Genomic DNA, 6000 nt, shown 5'->3' on the forward strand with positions numbered 1-6000 from the left:
GTAACCAGACCTTTTGGAGTTATACTAGACAGCAGGCCGAAGTGATCAAAACAGATAGAAAATATGGTAAGAGGTCTATCAGTTATCAAGAGATGTGCAACATTTTTTACCACAATATTATATTATTAATGTCCAGTGGTGTGGTCGAGTGCATCAAGGAAAGATTTGGAAAAATTACAGTTAGTCCAGAATAGAGCTGCATGACTCACTCTAAACTGTAATAGAAGGGCTGATATTATAAGAATGCATTACACTTTAGGTTGACCACTACTGAAGGATTGGACAATTATTTCTCTGCTTTGTTTTATAAGAATTATTTCCTAATGTCATGTCAACTTTTGTATAGTACTGCTAGTCATATTTTTTTTACACCAGGCATGCATCAAAATTATGTTTTTTGCTTCCTGCTTCAAAAACTAATGCAAAGCAACGGACTGTAATGTATAGAGGAATGAAAACATGGAATGATTTGCCATCGGACATTACATATTTTTTTAATAAGCAAAAAGAGGTTTAAGAAATCTTTAAAGTAGTATTTAATGCACAATATACGGTAAATTGTTGATTTTGATGTTTTGAATGGATTTTAGGGTTTGTATGTTTTATTGACTTTTATTGTTGTGGATTAATGTAGTTTTTGTTTTATTTTTTTCTTGTTGGACCCCAGGAAGGATACCTTGGTAGTGGCTAATGGGGATCCAAATAAACAATTAATAAACCCTGTTGTGTATGTTTGTGTGTTGAAAATGTGTCTGGAGGGTTAGTTCACTTAAAAATGAAAATTCTGTCCTGGTTTAACCCTTTTTTAAGAAAGTGGTTTTTGAACCACTGGTTCTCTCAGATCATAGTCACAGACAGAGTTGACAATGTGCTTTAAGGGTAAGGAAATGCTGAAGCACATGCATTTTTCAAAATGTATGCAGATATGAACGTGCAGCATGTGTTGATGATAATATTACTATTCATATCATATTCTGAATATTAAAGGAATGGTTCAGGCAAAATGTTTTTAAATAATAAATGCAACTAAATATTTAAATATAACTATATATAAATAATAAATAAATAATTTAATGAGTATCTTGCTGTTCCAAACCTGTGTAAAAATGTATTTATTTATTTGTTTATTTATTTTAAAAAATGGAATGAAAGTCATTGGGGTTCAATGCTGTTTTGTACCCCAACGTTCTTCAAAATATCTTCTTTTGTGTTCATCAGAAGAAAGAAAGCCATAAAGGTTTGGATAACATGAGGGTGAGTAAATGATGGTAGATTTAGATGGTCTTTTAATGGGCCTTCAATGAAATCACTGCACTAACTTATACATGGGTGGCACCTGACAGCTGAAAAATGCTGCCATTTTTGCATAACATCCTGTTGATCTGGTTGGATTTGGATGGCAGCATCCTTTACCTCTATCCCACAATGCAGTTTTGTGGTTGGTAGAAAAAAAAAATCATTTTTGAAACATGTTTTAATTAACCTTATGATTTTAATTTTAGCATGATCATGTCTAAAGCTAATTTGAATTTGTTCTTGACCATAAGACATGAAATTATGGTGCCTTGAAAGTCTGTCTACAACCTGTTTCCTGAGATACTTTCATCTAAAAATTCAGTCTTTTGTGAAAATATTGACCTCCTGGGCTTTGAGGCAGCTGTCTAAGTTTCGAAAATAGCAATGATTTTCTGTGCAAAGCTGTGAGTGTCTTTCTTAATTACTTACAGCAGGATCTCTCAACTAGTGACCCGAAGGCAAAATCTGGACCATTGATCATTTTATGCTGCCCTTCAATTGATAATGATAAAATCATTTCAGCGTCTGATACATCAGAGAGCCAAACTGTTGAAAAAGTTCAAAATCAACCAGTGGAGGTCTGTATCTGAACAGAATCAAACATGTTTAAATTGTTTCTGGCTGTAGTTCAGCTACCCTAGTATCTCAAACACCATTTACAAGAACATACATACCGTTCAAAAGTTTTTTTTTTAAAGTTCAGTAGATGAACTGTCACTTTTGAATCCATTGCATTTTTCCATGCCTCTCTTGAAAATGCATTGAAATCAATGGAATCAATGAAATCAACCATAGTGCAGTATGTTTTCTTATAGTGAGAGTGTCTACACGTAAAGTGAGCTTCTTCAAACTTAGCAAACAAAAAACCTTATAAAAAAAACCATACAGCACTGGTGACGTCAGCATTTTTTTCAAAACCATCCTGTGTAGTGCCTCTGCAATTCCCACACCTCATTCCTCATATCCCTTCAGAAATGTACTCCTGGGAGATTTTAAACATAGGAGAGATGTCAAATTTTTTTTTTTCCTGGATCCATCAGTTGTCGCTCTGGTGAGCGGCAGGCAGATGGGCCGTGGTGGCGTTAGGTTTGAAATCCAGCGCGCTGCGAGTCAATCCTCATTACTTTCCATTAGGCCGCTACAGAGTATGACTCCCCACTGACTCGCTGCCTCAGAGCAGAAGCAGGAGACCCGTACACATGTGTGCACGTCATTTCACACTCTGGTGCCACTAATGGAGGTCACATTGAACCTATCGCACTCCAACTCACTCCCCCAACAGCCCCTGCCATTGTGTTATTCTAATGAGACTGTCTTTGGGATTTGTATTCAATTTGACATTTTAAGCATAATAGTATTTCTCTGCTCCCATCAATACAATTTTCCTGTTCTTTATTTTTCTCTCTTTTTTCGGACGTTGTATGAGAGTAAAGCAGTCAGAAGATGAGAGGAGGCTTCTCTTCAAAGCAAAAGCATTATCAAAGGCCAATCCCAAGTAAATCAGAGTCTTGTTTTTTCCCTTAAATTGTTCAATTACTGAGCTGATGAAAAGGACCCATGTGGTTCGAGTGACTTCCCAGAGTGCCGTGTGAGGTGGCGATTTTTGCGCAGTCCGCAGAAAGGTCTGCTGGCGGGAAAGAGATGTAGCGGAGACGTGTGGTAGTGGAGGTCGTCATGCATTGATCTGCATCGTAAAAGACACACTTGTGTCTCTTTCTATTTATGAATAATGCACTCTGAATGAGGAAAAGGAAATGAAAAGTCTGTCATCATTTACTCACCCACATGTTATTCCAAACCTGTATGAATGATTTGTCTGTGGAACACAACAGACGAAACTCTGAAGAATTACGTCGGTCGTTGTTTTCTGTGAAATTTCAATGAATGGGGACTGAAGCGTTCATGCATAAACATGACATACACTACTCAAAAGTTTGAGGTGAGTAGGTTTTTTTTTTTTAAAGAAATTAATGTTTATTCAATAAGGATGCATTATATTGTTAAAAAGCGACTCTTTTGTTAAAAAGTTTCAAATAATTTTGAAATTTCTATTCATCTGAGAATCCCGAGGGAAAAAAGTATCATGGTTTCCACAAAAAATATTAAGCATCACCATTGCTTTTAACATCAATAATAAGATGAATTGTTTTTGAGCACCAGATCAGCATATTTGAATGATATCTGAAGTGACACTGAAAACTGGAATAGTGATAAAAAAAAAAAAATCATCTTTGCCATCACGAATAAATTACATTTGAAAATATATTAACATATAAAACAGTTATTTTAAATTATAATAATATTTCACAATATTTCTGTTTTGATCAAATAAATGCAGCCTTGGTGAGCATAAAAGATGTATTTCAAAAACAAAAATATTAGTTTCAAAATGCTGAAATGGTAGTGTAAAAAAATCCCAGTCCATATGACCTCTGCACTATATTCCAAATCTTCTTAAGTTATTATTGTATCTTCTAAATTTATATTATAGTTTTGTGTTAAGAAATTTAAGTTCTGATATTCTTCCACTTTAGTGAGCTGTTATCTGCTGCAACCAGGTCATTGAGTTCATTCTCATGATCAATGAGAGAAGTGGATCAGTCACTCTGATTTGTAAATGAATCATTCAGGCCAGTTATTGAAAAGATGTGGTTCCATTTAAAATATGCAGGTTTGATTTAATTTAAGTTTAATTGATTTCAATTGATTAGTTTTTTTGTTTTCACTACTGATAAATTTTTAGTGCACGATTCAAGCCATAGTTTTCCATCCCAGTTTTTTTCCTGAAAATGAACAATATGATAGCTGTTCACAATGTGAGCAGTAAAGCATGGTGTGTCTCTTCGAGATGAAGCTGTGTACACTATTAGCAGAGGCTGCAGACATTGTGGGTCAGGGCTGACGTGCTGTTTGAGAGGACTGGATGAGAGCTGAGGACATTGGGTCTAAAAGAAAGGAGAACCAAGGCTGAGCTGTTTATCCCATCATTACTGAGAGAGAAAGGGAGAGCGAGAGTGCTTAAAGCAACAGTACCTAGAAACACAAGAGATCTGGGCCAAGGCAAAGCAAACACAATGGCTCAGACTGTTGCTCATTTGCTGGTTTTCAATTAATTGTCATTGGGCATTTTTTGCTTTAAAATTCATTTAAAAACACATGTGCAGTTAAAAGCAAATTCACTATGTCTTACTAAAGAATGTTCACTTTTTATCCTTTTCTGTGTTTTCCAGTTAGTTTTTGCTTCCATAATATATCAGTTGATAGCAGAGTAAAATCAGCAAGAAGTAATGATTTACTTGAAGTGTCTATGGATATCAGTGTAATTTTACTATCGAGATACTTTTATAGTATTTATGAATATTTAAAATTTTAGTGTTTTTGTTTTTAATAGTTGTAAAAAAAAAAAATTATATATATATATATATATATATATTATTATTTTTTTTAAATACATTTTTATTTGAGTTATTTTAGTGCATTAAGTTAAACTAAATAAAAATGAGAAATGATGCCTTGTTAACTAAACTGAAATAAAATAAGTACAGTGTTTTTCTTTATTTTATTTCAGTTTACATTTTTCAAATAATGAAATTATTATTTTTTAAATTTTTTTGATGGTTTTAGTTTTAGTTAACTTTCATAAACCTGATGGATATTTTAAGTAATGATTTTTTTAAATAATCTTGTGTGTTCACTTGGATATTTTTTTTAACTTTTTCCTGAATACATTTTATAGAGACTATCTATCTATCTATCTATCTATCTATCTATCTATCTATCTATCTATCTATCTATCTATCTATCTATCTATCTATCTATCTATCTGTCTGTCTGTCTGTCTGTCTCATTTTAACATTTGCATTTCCTTCACAAACACCTATATTAATTTTCACTGGTCGTCAGCAGTTACTGTAACGCAGTTACTTTTGACAGTAACTAATACTGTAACGCATTACTTTTTAAATAAATTAACTCCGTTACCGTTACCATATGGTGCGTTGTCCGTTACTTTTTTAAATTAATTAATTTTGGCTGAAGTGTAGCCTACAGCCTAACCTGTTTTACAGTAGCGACGCATTGTAGGATTGGTGGATGCCAACCACTGTAAACACGAAGACGCACTGTGGGTGTGTTTCTGTTTATTCAAGTATGTGCGGCAGTCATGGCGAGAGCAAGGCGAGTTTCTCAAAGTGGAAATATGCTCATTATTTCACTTTAGTTGAGCATAAAGACAAAAACCTTTTAGTCAAATGTAAGCTGTGTCTTTCTGGTTCGAAGGTCCTATCTACTGCGATAAACAGCAACTCCAATCTGTCGAAGCACCTCCAGAAAGTACATGCCTCGACGAAGCTAGAAGCTAACCCGGTGTCGGTGGACACACTCGAAGTGAGTCAAGCCCCTCCAGCCAAACAACAGCGACTAGATTTTAACCGGACTGTTAGCCAGGGTCAGGGACAGATCAACAAAGCTATTGCACGGTATGTTGTTGAAAACATGCAGCCTGTCTCTACTGTGGAGTCGCCGGCTTTCAGGCAGCTCGTTAGCATGATAACATGTTCAGGCGGCACACAGCAAATGGGACGAAAAACTTTTTCCAACTACTTGGATAAAGAATATTCAAAAACAAATAATATTTGTTTGTTAAAAATAATGGTTAGTTTAGTAGCCACAGTGACATTTCTGTTATATCTTACAACACTAATT

This window comes from Sinocyclocheilus grahami, unplaced genomic scaffold (genome assembly GCF_001515645.1).
Source record: "Sinocyclocheilus grahami isolate Dianchi unplaced genomic scaffold, SAMN03320097.WGS_v1.1 scaffold558.1, whole genome shotgun sequence".
Lineage (NCBI taxonomy): Eukaryota > Metazoa > Chordata > Actinopteri > Cypriniformes > Cyprinidae > Sinocyclocheilus > Sinocyclocheilus grahami.